Raw genomic sequence first — 12,764 nt, forward strand, 5'->3', positions numbered from 1 at the left:
TTTAAGACTGAAGTTGACAAGCCACTGAGAAAGAGACGTGTTTAGTGAGAAATTCAGCTGAATTACTGTTGTTTCATTCTATTCATTGTAACTATGACTGAAGTATTGATTATGGTAGAACATGAAGATTTAGTTGCTTAGCTCAAGCTCCTACAAAGAAATTCTAGAAATTGGAAAACTTAAATGACCTCCCTCCCCAGAATGTAAACCAGAGAATGAGAGACAGGTTGGTGGATCCGAAAAGCTAATGAGATACACAGAAGTATAACTGGTATACAGAAATACAATCTGCATAACCTATGCTAGATAAAGCAAAATTTTGAGGCCAAAACATGAATTTAGAATAAATAGGCACAATACGTATCTCAAAGAGACTTCAAAAAAAAGTATATTGGTAACAGGGAGTGGGATAAGGCAGCTGTGAAGAAAAACAATTTGCAGGTGCTCACATGAAAATATAACTGCTGACGTAAAGTACCCAGCAGACAGCCTCAGTGGAAGGAACAGACTGGATATAGCAGAAGAACAAGTTAGCGAGGCGGGAGATGAGATGGCTAGTCTAAGACGATACGTGATAGAAATAGTTTCAGTATCTCTGTAGTAGGACTTTCAAGGGGAAAGAAAAAAATACAGAGTTAGAAGTACTGGAAGAAATAAATCACCTAAAATTTTCCAGCACTTAAAGCTGAAAAACCTCACATCGAAATACATCATTATGTGCTAGAGAGAATAGATTTTTAAAAACTCACACTTAGACACATTATAGTCAAATTTAAGGATATCACAGATCGAGAGGAAGTTCAAAGTGTTAGAAGGAAAGGAACTGTGAACCCTAAAATATTAACCCAGCTATAATATCAACTATGAGAGGAAGTTAAAAATATTTTCATGTGTACAAGAATTTAGTTTATTATTGAAAAAAAAAAAAACCTCATTGAAAAACTCTCGTATACACTAACAACAAACTACTGGAAAGGAAATTAAGTAAACAATCCCATGTACAACTGCATGGAAAAGAATAAAATGCCTAGGAATAAATTTAATCAAGGAGATAGATCTGTTCATTGAAAACTATCAGACATTAATGAAAACACTAAAAAGACACCAATAAATGGAAAAATATTCTGTGTTCATGGATTAGAGAAATTAATGTGGTTAAAGTGTCTTTTAGCACATGGCAATCTGTAGATTCAATACAGTTCTTATCAAAATTCCAGCAGCATTTTTCACGGAAATAAGGAAAACAATGCTACAATTTGTATGGAACCACAAAAGACCCCTGAACAGCCAAACAGTCTTCAGAAAGAAAAAGCTGGAAGCGTCACACTTCCTGATTTCAAACTGTGTTACAAAACCATAGTAACCAAAATGGTATGGTGCTGGCATGAAAACAGAAACATAGATCAGTGGAATAGAATAGAGAGCTCAGAAATCAATATGCATATGCCTGTTTATTGAACATACATATGATCAATTAATTTATGACAAAGGCACCAAAAATAGACAATGGGGAAAGGATCATCTCTTCAAGAAATGATATTGGGAAAACTGGACAGTTACATGCAAAAGAATGAAACTGGACCGCTTTCTTATACCATACACAAAAATCAATTCAAAATGGATTAAAAACTTGAACGTAAGACCTGAAACCACAAAACTCCTAGAAGAAAATAGTGGGTAATCTCCTTGAGCACTGGGCTTAGCAGTGATTTTTTGGATTTTTTTTTAATGCTTATTTATTTTAGAGAGAGAGTGAGCAGAGGAGGGGCAGAGAGAGAGGGAGACACAGAATCTGAAGCAGGCTCCAGGCTCCGAGCTGTCAGCACAGAGCCCGACGCGGGGCTCCAACTCACAGACCGCGAGATCACGACCTGAGCTGAAGTCAGACACTTAACTGACTGAGCCACCCAGGCGTCCCAATGACTTTTTGGATTTGATACCAAAAAGCGAAGACAATGAAACAAAAGCAAAAGTCAGTGAAGTGGAACTACATCAAACTGAAAAACTTCACAGCAAAGAAACCCATTACCAACATGAAAAGGCAACCTACAGAATGAGAAAAAATACTGTAAATCATATATCTGGTAAGGGGTTGATATCCAAAATAGAAGAGCACTCCTACAACGCAATAGCAAAAACCAAAAACGTAATCCAGTTGAAAGATGGGCAGAGCACCTGAATCGACATTTTCCCAAAGAAGATATACAAATAAGTGGCCAACAACTACATAAAATGGTGTTCAGTATCACTGATTGTCAGGGAAATGAAAATCAAAATGACAATGAGATATCACCTCATGCCTGTTACGATGGCTGTCATCCAAAGGACAAGAGATACCAGGTGTTGGCGGGGATATGGAGAAAAAGGAACCCTCGTGCACTGTGGGTGGGAATGTAAATTGGTGCAGCCACTGTGGAAAACAGCATGGAGGTTCCTCATGCAATTCAAAATAGAAGTACCATGTGGTCCAACAACTCCACTTCAGAGCATTTATCTGAAGGAAACAAAATCACTATCTGAAAGAGATACCTGCACCCCCATGTTCAGTGCAGCATTATTTACAGTAGTCAAGACATGGGAATAATCTACGTGTCTGTTGACAGATGAACGGATAAAGAATATGTGGCACATGCGCGCGCGTGCGCACACACACACACACACACACACACACACACACTGGAATATTACACAGCCATAGGAGAAAGGAAAATCTTACAATTTGTGACAACGTGACATGGGTGGACTTCGAGGGCATTTTGTTAAGTGAAATAAGAGACAAATACTGTATGATCTCACTTATGTGTAGAATCTTAAAATCTGAACTCCACAGAAATGGAGAACATATTGGTTGCCGGAGGTGGGACTGGGAAATTAGGGAAATGGCTGAAGGAGGCTAAAAGGTACAGACTTCCAGTTATAAGGTAAGTAAGTTCTGGGGATGGATGGATGGAAAGCATGGTGACTCTAGTTAAGAACACTGTATTGTATATTTGAAACTTGCTAAGAAAGTAGATCTTAAACGTTCTCCTCACAAGAAAAAAACAATTGCAACTATATGAGGTGATGTGATGGATGTTAACTTACGGTGATCATTTTGCACTACATACGTCCACCAAGCCATTGTGGTAGACACCTTAAACTGACATGTTTTATGTCAGTCATCTCTCAGTAAAACTGGAAGACAGAAAAGTAAGTATTCTTAGAGGAAGTACTCCATCAAAAAAGATGGATAAAGCCACATGGCCGCTGTGAGAGATTTGGGAAATAGGGTGACTAGGTATCTCAGAGAACTTTCCTGTGATCTACAAACATAAGGACCTTCGCTCTACAAAGTGGAAGGGAAAGGAAATGCAGATTCAGAGCAGTCCAGAATTAAGTTCGAGACAAACACGGTGGAGGTGAGTGTAAGGGTCAGATGAGGTGAAGTGAACATGGTTAGGCATTTGTCTCTCCTTGGGAAGTGCTGCGGAGACAGCATAGCGTGGTCGTTACCGTGGCAGGTTCCCAGCAGGGTCTCCCGAATTGCACGCCCCGCTCCGTCACACACTCTCTGGGTGGACGGACTCAAGCGAGTTACGTGCCTTTCCCCGCTTCATTTCCTCATCAGAAAACGAGTACAACCATAGGACCCATTTCACTGGATTCTTTGGAGTTTTAAAGAAGCTTAATATTTGTAAATACCTTAGAACAGTACCTGACGGAGTAGTATCGTGTAAACGTTTAAGTATTGGCAACTTGATGAGGAAAGTGAGCCCAAGTGTGGATCTCAGCAGGCTGGAAGAAATAAACAGAAGACGAGCACATAAAATGTGTGATTTTCATACCTGCAGAAGGAATGCTATTCAGTGAATGATGGCAGGAAAGAGAAAAGAGAAGAAAACATGGTGGCCTGGTACCGATAACCGTGCAGTGAATTGTCTCAAATCCTAATGTCTTAAAAAAAGATGTTTTTATGACGCTCCCAGCTTTGTGGGTCTGAATTTGAGAAGGGCTCCCCTGGGAAGTTGTCACTAAGGGTCTGCCGTGGAGGGTGGCCAGCTGTCAGCCAAGGCTGCAGGTGTGTACAAGTTCGGCTGCGTGACCAGGACGGCTCCCTCCGGTGACGGACAGCTCATGCTCATGGTCTGTCCAGATGACGGCCGCAGCCTTCCTACGTGGCGGCTGGCTCTCCAGAGTGAGCGCACCACGAGAACCAGCGAGAATCCGCGTGGCTGAACGCAAAGGTGTGCGCAAGGGGGTAAAAGCAAAGGCACATAGACGTCACAGATACATACCATGATGTGGAGTTTAAGGTGTAAAACATCAAGGGGCATGAAAGGGGGCAGTGTATACCAACAAAGGGAATAATAGACAAAGAAGATCGTGATCGTGAATGTGTATGGGCCTGACAGTTAAGCCCCACGCTACCTGAAGCAAGAACTGAGAACTCAGAGAAGCAGGGTAGAGACAGATTGGAGATTTTAATCCACACTGATCATACCGACAGCATAGTGGGGCAAACGCAGGGCAGAGGACGGAGGGTTAGTACCCACAGGCACCAAGAGCTCTTACAAACCACAGAATGAAGTGTGCCTGAGGTAACTGGCCAAAAGCCAGGAATAAGCAGATGAAAAATCAAAATGACTGACACCGAAAAGATGGTCAGGGGGCCTGGGTGGCTCAGTCAGTTAAGCATCTCACTTTTGGAATGGGCTTGGGTCACCATGTCACGGTTTCGTGAGTTTGAGCCCCACATCAGGCTCTGGAGCCTGCTTGGGATTCTCTCTCTCCCTCTCTCTCTGCCCCCTGCCTCACTCACGCTGTCTCGGTCTCTCTCAAATAAATAAAAGATTTTTTTTTTAATTTTTTTTTCAACTTTTATTTATTTTCGGGACAGAGAGAGACAGAGCATGAACGGGGGAGGGGCAGACAGAGAGGGAGACACAGAATCGGAAACAGGCTCCAGGCTCCGAGCCATCAGCCCAGAGCCCGACGCGGGGCTCGAACTCGCGGACCGCAAGATCGTGACCTGGCTGAAGTCGGACGCTTAACCGACTGCGCCACCCAGGCGCCCCAAGATTTTTTTTTTTTAATGAAAATAAAAAGGTGGCCAAACTTACTAGAAGTTGGGGCAAAGCAGTTTAAAGTAATAATGAGTGGTCTCTTAGCATTTGTGGTGTACGTGCCTTTGTTATCAGTAGGATACTATGACGCATTACAGGTGCCAGTGTGATTCAGTTCCACCTTTTTAAATGCAATGTAAAAAAAATTTGATGAAAAATACATGTCAGTGAGTCTTTAGGATCCAGTGAATGGAGGATTCTGGGAACTTGGTCACCACGGCAGCATGGTTTTTAAATCTCTCCATAGAAACAGACAAACTGAATAGATATGAAAACTTTAAAAAAAAAAAACAAACAAAAAAAAAAACAGATGGGACCTGAACAGTAGATGAGAAGATTTTCCCATGAACTCCAAAACTCAAACTGATAGGGGGGAAAAAAAAAGTCATCTGAAGACCCCATGTTATTAAACATCGTGCTAGAAAAAACAGGTGAAGCAGAGGGATTCATGATAATCCCAGAGCCAGAAAACCACAAGCACGAGCACGCGGTGCTGGGCATCTCAAGGACAGAAGACACAGAAGTGAGTTTCCAGCCTCCGCTCCTTCCTGCAGCCAAGGGCAAGGGAGTCGAGACGGTGGGAAGGTGGTCCAGTGCTACGATTGTAAGGTCTCGGAACCAGCTGGTCAGAATGTCCTTCCAGATGACAGCCCCAAACTAAGGAGGGCTGGCGGGGATTGGTTCAAAACTGAGCCAGACAGGAAAGGAAAGAGAAGGTCCAGACAATGAAGGAGAGTGGGGAGGAAGAGCTCAGAAAGCACAAGGTCATTTTTAAAAATCATTTTATGAAAATGATAGAAAAGAGAGTCAAAGGCATGGAGCTAGAAGAATTACTCTGGCCCACCCCACCCTCATAGACGTCCAGGAAAAGTCATTTCGCTTGAAAGTGAGGAACTGAAAATGGTCACAGTCAAATCTCACACGCACAAAACGGGAAGAGCGGGCATTGTATCTTCACAAAAAATGGAAGTGTGCCAGAAAGGGCCGTCTGCAAAACCAGTGAAAACTGCAATCAGTGTTTCAGAAGAAATTGAGGGAACAGTAGAAGCTGTGAAATAAAAATTGGAAATCGCAGTCTAGAAACTTAGAAATGAGTGCTGGAGAATGCAAGATTTGAGGAGGCATGACAGAAATCCGGATACAGCCTGACCTGTAAGGAATTTGGGAGTAAATAAACTCAACAGATCACTTATGAGAAACAGAAGATGGAAAGGAGATTTTTTTAATCAAAAAGTGAGGGAAAGGTAAAAAGGATTTGAGAAAAGTGATGGACAGAAAAGAAAGGCAAAGAGGGGCCAATGTTTATATAATAGGAGTCTCTGAAAGAGACTCTGAAAGCAACAGAAAATATGAAAATCTATATTCAAGAAGATTTTCCAAAATAAAGCAGACTTGAGTACCCTATATGTTATCTAACTAGAATTGAAATAAAGACTTGAAACAAAAAATAAAATAAAGCAGACTTGAAACTCCTATGACAGAGGCACACACCATAACCGAGAAAATAACCCAGACAAAACAAAACACATTCCAGCAAACTATTGGTCTTTGAAGAAAAAGAAGAATACTGGACACACAGGCAAAAAGTAGTAAGTCACTCAAGGAGGTAAAAAAATGAAATTTTCATCAGACTTTTCAATAGCAGCCCTACACCAGAAAACAATCGGATAACATTTAAGATTCCCGAGGAAAGTGTGAGTCAAGGGTTTTTCCGCCTTTGTGACTTTGTGTTTGACAACTTTATTGAGGTATAATTGATAAACAACTCCATGTAGTTAATGTAACAACTTGATGAGTTTGGAATATCAGAGATTTTTGAGGATTTTAGGTTTTTTAAGGATAATAAAGCACCCGTGAAAAATAAAAACCACAGAACATGCAAGAACTCAAGAAATATTGTTCCCACAAGCCCTTCCGGAAGGATACAGAGAGGACAAGCTTCAGATCAACCAGAATGATAAGGCACCAGGTACCTTTAGGGACAGGAGTGAAAAGAGGAGTCTAGAATGAATTGGGGAATTGGTTCAGAATCCACAGAAAGCACCGTTAGAGCATCTTTCAAAACTCAACAGCTTACCCCCCCAACTCAGCAGTATGTTCATTTTGTGGAATAAGCAAGCCAGAGACCACAGACTGAGGGACGCCAGGCTCAGTGGTTGGTGAGAGAGGGGAGGTGTTGAACTAGAAGTAGTGAGATTTTGCAAAAGGCTGCAAACTGAAGGTAAGACTCCAAAACCCATTTCCCCTGCTTAGCTCCCAGAATGTTGGCGATGGGTTTATCGCTTCCTCCTTCCGTCCCCTCCTTGGAGGATTTCAGTGGATTCTCTGAAGAAATTGAATGGCCCAGAAAAGACTTCCAGATAATGGCAGTTGAGAATCCCAAAGAGACAGCTGGGTTCTTATCAATGGCACATACACACACATACTGCCCAAAAATAAACCAAAAAACTTTCCACTAAGCTTTTTTACTGATTTACATTTAAATACGAACAAATTCCCAAGGATCAGCAGATATTTTAGGAAATCCACTAGCAAAAGAAAAAGATCCAAAGAAACAAAAAATTTCCTATTTTCGTTGAAGGATAAAGAGGCAGTGCCACGCAGAAGGAACAAAAAGGAATAACTAGAAAAACAGGAAGAGTCCTTTGAAAGTTAAAGACAGGACAAGCATTTAAAAAATGTTTCAGATGAGTTGGGACATAAATTGGAAAAAAATCTTTTAAAACTTATTGCAAAAGGATGGGTAGAAAATAAAATTTGAGAAATCAATATCCAAAAAACAAAAAAATTTCGGTAAAATAACAGAAAAAAAGAAAAGGAAATTGTACTAAATAATACACTTTCTGTAACCGAAGGGCAAGATTCCTGTGTGCAGAGTCCTGCCGGTTCCCAGCACGGTGGGTGACAGATACCTCCTCCTGGGCACATCACTGTGTGATGTTTCAGGACACCAAGAATATGGAGAACTTTTGTAAACCACCCAGAGATCAAACAGATCACGTTCAAATGATCAGGAACTGAACTGGCGCCAGACTTGTTAACAGAAAAATGCAGAGAACGGTTGTCAGGTAAAACGATTTCAAGCGAGTGTGTTTGATTCCTCATCAAGTGTTTTATCAATTTTGAGAGGGAAATGAAGCATTTTCAGAAAATCAGGATCTTCTAAAAGCGTATCGCCCAGGCCCTGCTTTCTAAGTAAACCACTAAGAAATGAATTCCAGCAAAACGAGGGAGGAGACGAAGACGGAGAAGGCTTAGGGTCCACAGGAGAGAGAATCCCACACGGGTTGGTTGAGAGACTGAAGGCTGTGGCCGAAAGCGGAGCAGGAAAGCAACAGGCTCCAGGAACGACACTTCAGGTCGGTGAACACGGGGTAGAAGAGTCTGGAAGGCTTCCTTCCTCACGTGGTAAATCGATTCTAGGGCATTTTACAGTCCCTTTGGAGAATCTGGGGATGATTCATGAGTGAGACTTAGAAAATTAACTTTAAAAGACGGAGGACGTCCTTCATTTCAGAGAAATAAAAAGATTACACAGGAAAGCTCCAACTATAGTATGCTTCTCAACTCATTGATGATTCCAAGGTCACAATAACTTACACATTAAATGTAAAATGCGACCCCAAACACAAAGAGCAGCAGGTGTAATAGTGCCAAATCCTTCTCTTCCATAGCAGGAAGTCCGCAGAATGTCTCAAAGCAAGAAACCGCAGTATGCTCTTGCTTGGGTTTTGGTTTGGTTTTGTTTTTGCCAGAAATACGGAGACACATTACAGAAGGGGGCAAACAGCTGGAAGGGGTTAAAAGAAATCACTTCTAGGAGGGACGACCTGGGGCAAGAGGGATGCTTCTGCTTGACTAAGCATTGTGATACTACTGTTTTCCTTTTTAAACTGTGTACGTGTATTAGTTTGATTTAAACAATTAAAAACATGCATAGGAGAACATGTGGAGAAATTGGGCGATGAAAATAAGATCTCAAATCGTAAACGTAAGACGGAAATATTGCTGGACTCTATCACATCAAAATTAAAGATGTTTGTACAGTGAAAGCTTGGTTAATAGGGGCTATTCGGTGATGACTATCTAGCAAAGGATATTTGCAATGTGCAACACCAATACGGGATCAGCCTCTAGAACATGTATGAAACCCCTGCAACTCTCTATGGAAAAGATTAGAAAACTGTTGAAAAACTGGCGAACGATCTGAATAAGTAATTCTCAGAAAAGGAACTCCTAATGGTCAACAAGCATGTGAAGAAATGTCCAATCTCATTAGCAACTGGAGAAATTAAAAATTAATCCTTTAAAAATTATTATCACTTTATACTCACCAGATTGCCAAAAATTACGTAAGGTAACTTCAAGGACAAGAAGAAACAGACGGCTTCGCACACCGCTAGTAGAAGTGTAAACGATCCGGGGTGCCCGGGTGGCTCAGTGAGTGAAGCGACCCACTTCGGCTCAGGTCGTGACCTCACGGTGGGCGGGTTCAAGTCCCGCATCGGACTCTGAGCTGTTGGCACAGCTGCTTCGGATTCTGTGTCTCCCTCTCTGTCTGCCCCTTCACCACTCACGCCCTGTCTTTCCTCTCTCAAAAATAAACATTTAAAAAAAAAAATTTTTTTTTTTTTTTTTTGAGTATAAATGATACACCCATTCTGGAGGGCGGCGTGGCATTGTGGAGTGGACGTACAGCACAGCAGCCGGCAACCTCACGGATTCAGGAGAGCCTTATACGGATCCGGTCGGCAACGCGGTAGAGACGCTTGTTGCCACGGGTGGTAGCAGAGAGATGGATCAAGTGTGGCCGGTGCGCTCACCAGAGCCCCTGTGAAATCTACACTCGCAGCACAAAGTACCTAATTTCTCGGGATATGTACATACCCAAGGGCCTGTGTAAACCCAGTTACACCGGGTGCCAGATCCCATGGGGAAGGAGGGGAGTAGAACAGCCGGGATGAAGGGAAAAAACAAGAAGGCAAAATAAAACCAGAGTGAGGCCTCCCCCAAGCTCTCTGATAATATTTCACGGACTAAATATTAACAAGGTTTGTGCACTTAACGTTCCTCCCCGCAAAGTAAAATTTACTCTGTTTCTTAAAAGAAGGAATGTCCATAATTATATCAAAGTAAAAGTGTTTAAAGGGAAAGGAAGAGCTTTTTTTGAAAATTGGTTTTAAAAGGAAGGTTTGTAAGAGGTGAAGACTTGTTGTTATCAGTGGTAAAATTCTCATAGCAACAGGGAGGTTTTAAGCTTTTACCGGGGTTCGTAAATAGTTCAAGTGTGTCCTCACAGCTTCTGCCAAAGACATTTTACCTTCTCCAGTGAGGAGCTTGAAGTCTACAACAGGGACAAAACTGGAGTAGAAAAGAGCCCTTCTTTCTGTCCACCTCTTTCAAAGTCAAGTTTATAGTTAATTCTCCCTTTACTCCAAACTGTCACATAGTCTAAAACTCTAATTTGGGCCCATGCTTTAGATTTAATGCCCCTTTTCCTAGACAATTTTTCATCTTTCCTTCCTCCTCGAACTACCCTTTGGGGAAGTATGAGAAATCAAATACTGACCAGGACGCAGGAAAAGAGGTCTTGGAAAGGTCAGAAGCCAAGCAGGCTGGATCCTAGGGGTGGATTCGTGTATCTTTCTGCGACTGGTCCTCTCACCCCCACCAAAACCAAAGCCGGAATCCTGCTGTGTGATGCCTAGAGTCAGTGCCGTCAGAATCGTGATCTTTGATTATGTTCTGCTTTATACTGTCCTTAGTTGAGATCAGTGAAACATGGGCCCCTTACTCTTTGTAGTAACTCCCATCCCTTCCCAATTTAATCAGCACCTACCAGTTGGGTCGCTGGTCAGTTAAATAGTGCTCTGCTAAAGCACTGTTTCTCGTTCCTAGCATACGCAGTTAAAATACTGGCATCCTGAGTGGATCTCTGAAAAAATAACAATGTGTTTTGTTAGCAATTTCTTGAGTATTGTGAAGAATTACTATGACATTTGTCATGGCCACAGTACTATTGCTGATATTTCCGAGCTGTCTGCTATCCCTTAGAAGAAGAAAGAATGAAGTTCCCCACCTTAAGCTGCGTATCAGTTTTTCTCTCGTGATAAAAAGCCTCCAGAGCAAATCAGGAAACTAACTTGGCATCTTTTGTATTTTAACATATTTTAAACACTTGAAGATACTAAAAAATTTATTCTGGATAGTTCCCCAAAGAATAAAAAATTAAAGGGATGCCTGAGTGGTTCAGTCGGTTGAGCATCTGACTCTTGGTTTCAGCTCAGGTCATGATTCCAGGGTCGTGGGATCGAGCCCCATGTCATGCTCCATGCTGAGTGTGGAGCCTGCTTGGGATATTCTATCCCTCTCCCTCTCCCTCTCCCTCTCCCCGTGCCCCCTCCTCTGCCTCTCCCCTGTTCGCACATGCTCTAAAATTAAAATAATAAAATAAAATACAAAGCAAAAACTTAAGAGTAAAAATTGGTATACAGGAGAAATATTGAGCAAGGTTTTATATGATATTCACAAATTAGGTGCTTGTATTTTTATCACAGGCATTGAGGCCCCTGGTCTTGAGCTAACTATGTGTCACGTGGTTTGGGGGTTTTTTAAGGAGCATATTCTACATGTTTTGGAATGATCAGACCTTGCGAGATGACAGAATCAGACACGTCAGCTTGAATTTTAACTCTGCCATTAACTATATATCCATGAGTAACTGATTATTTTCTCTGAGTCTCAAGGAAATATTATCCGTCTTTACGGGGGTATTATCTCCATTAAATGAGATGAGGTATATGAATTATTGGCACAATGTCTGTTGGTGGGGGCTCAGTCCACACGGGATCAATTTTAGAGTAAATACAGAGGTAGTCTGTGTTCTACTTGGAATTGCGTCAGACCCGAGTGCTGCTTTGAAGCCTTTGTGGTGTATAAATCACATATTGAGAAGAGCAGAATTTATTTTTAACTTAAATTTTAAAGCTTTGAATGGTCCCTTTAGTTTTTTAATAAGATACGTTAGTTTCATAAAAATAAAGACTACTTTATAAACAGGATTGCATTGGCATTTGCATATTATTGGAATATAGAATAAAGTTCTTACTAGTTTAAATCAGTCACAAATATAAAAAAGAAATAGTCAAATTTGTTTTCAAAAATAAATATGTTCTAAATGCTTACTCTACTCCAGCCCTGTTTGAAAGGGCTGGAGTTCTTTTTATGTTCACGTGTTCACGCCATGAAGTAGATACTATTATTGAACCTATTTTATAGAATGAGGAGAGCAAGACACAGAGGAGTTAAATAGTTTATTAATTACTCCGGAGAGGTAATTTGAAGAGGAGAGGCATGTTCCAGATCGCTGAAGTCTGTGTTGACTTACTGACAGATAGAACAGATAAGACTTCGAGAACTTTACTGGATTTGCCTTAAGAAGTTTCCGGCTGCCATCTTTCTCTGTCTAGAATAGTGTGTGTGTGTGTGTGTGTGTGTGTGTGTGTGTGTGTGTGTGTGTGTGTATTTGTCTACTGAAGGGTAGGTAATACCACCTGCTTCCATAGGAGGAAACAGATTTGTTAAGCGTATTGTTGGTTCTTGGTCCCAGAAAGTAAAATGCTTGTTTTGTAGCAGGGACGAGAATTTTCAGTTACTCTGTTC

The 12,764-nt window shown here is 41.4% G+C and overlaps 1 protein-coding gene across 1 annotated transcript in view; it reads left to right on the forward strand.

Annotated features, from left to right (window-relative positions):
* The window catches only part of CDC42BPA (CDC42 binding protein kinase alpha), a 270,725-nt gene that overhangs the window by 227,954 nt on the left and 30,007 nt on the right, over positions 1-12,764 (forward strand). The gene's annotated exons all lie outside the window — the stretch shown is intronic.

This window comes from Lynx rufus, unplaced genomic scaffold (genome assembly GCF_022079265.1).
Source record: "Lynx rufus isolate CCGP_SWC_20201006 ecotype Redwood Valley unplaced genomic scaffold, mLynRuf1.p SCAF_15, whole genome shotgun sequence".
In the NCBI taxonomy this organism is placed as follows: Eukaryota; Metazoa; Chordata; class Mammalia; order Carnivora; family Felidae; genus Lynx; species Lynx rufus.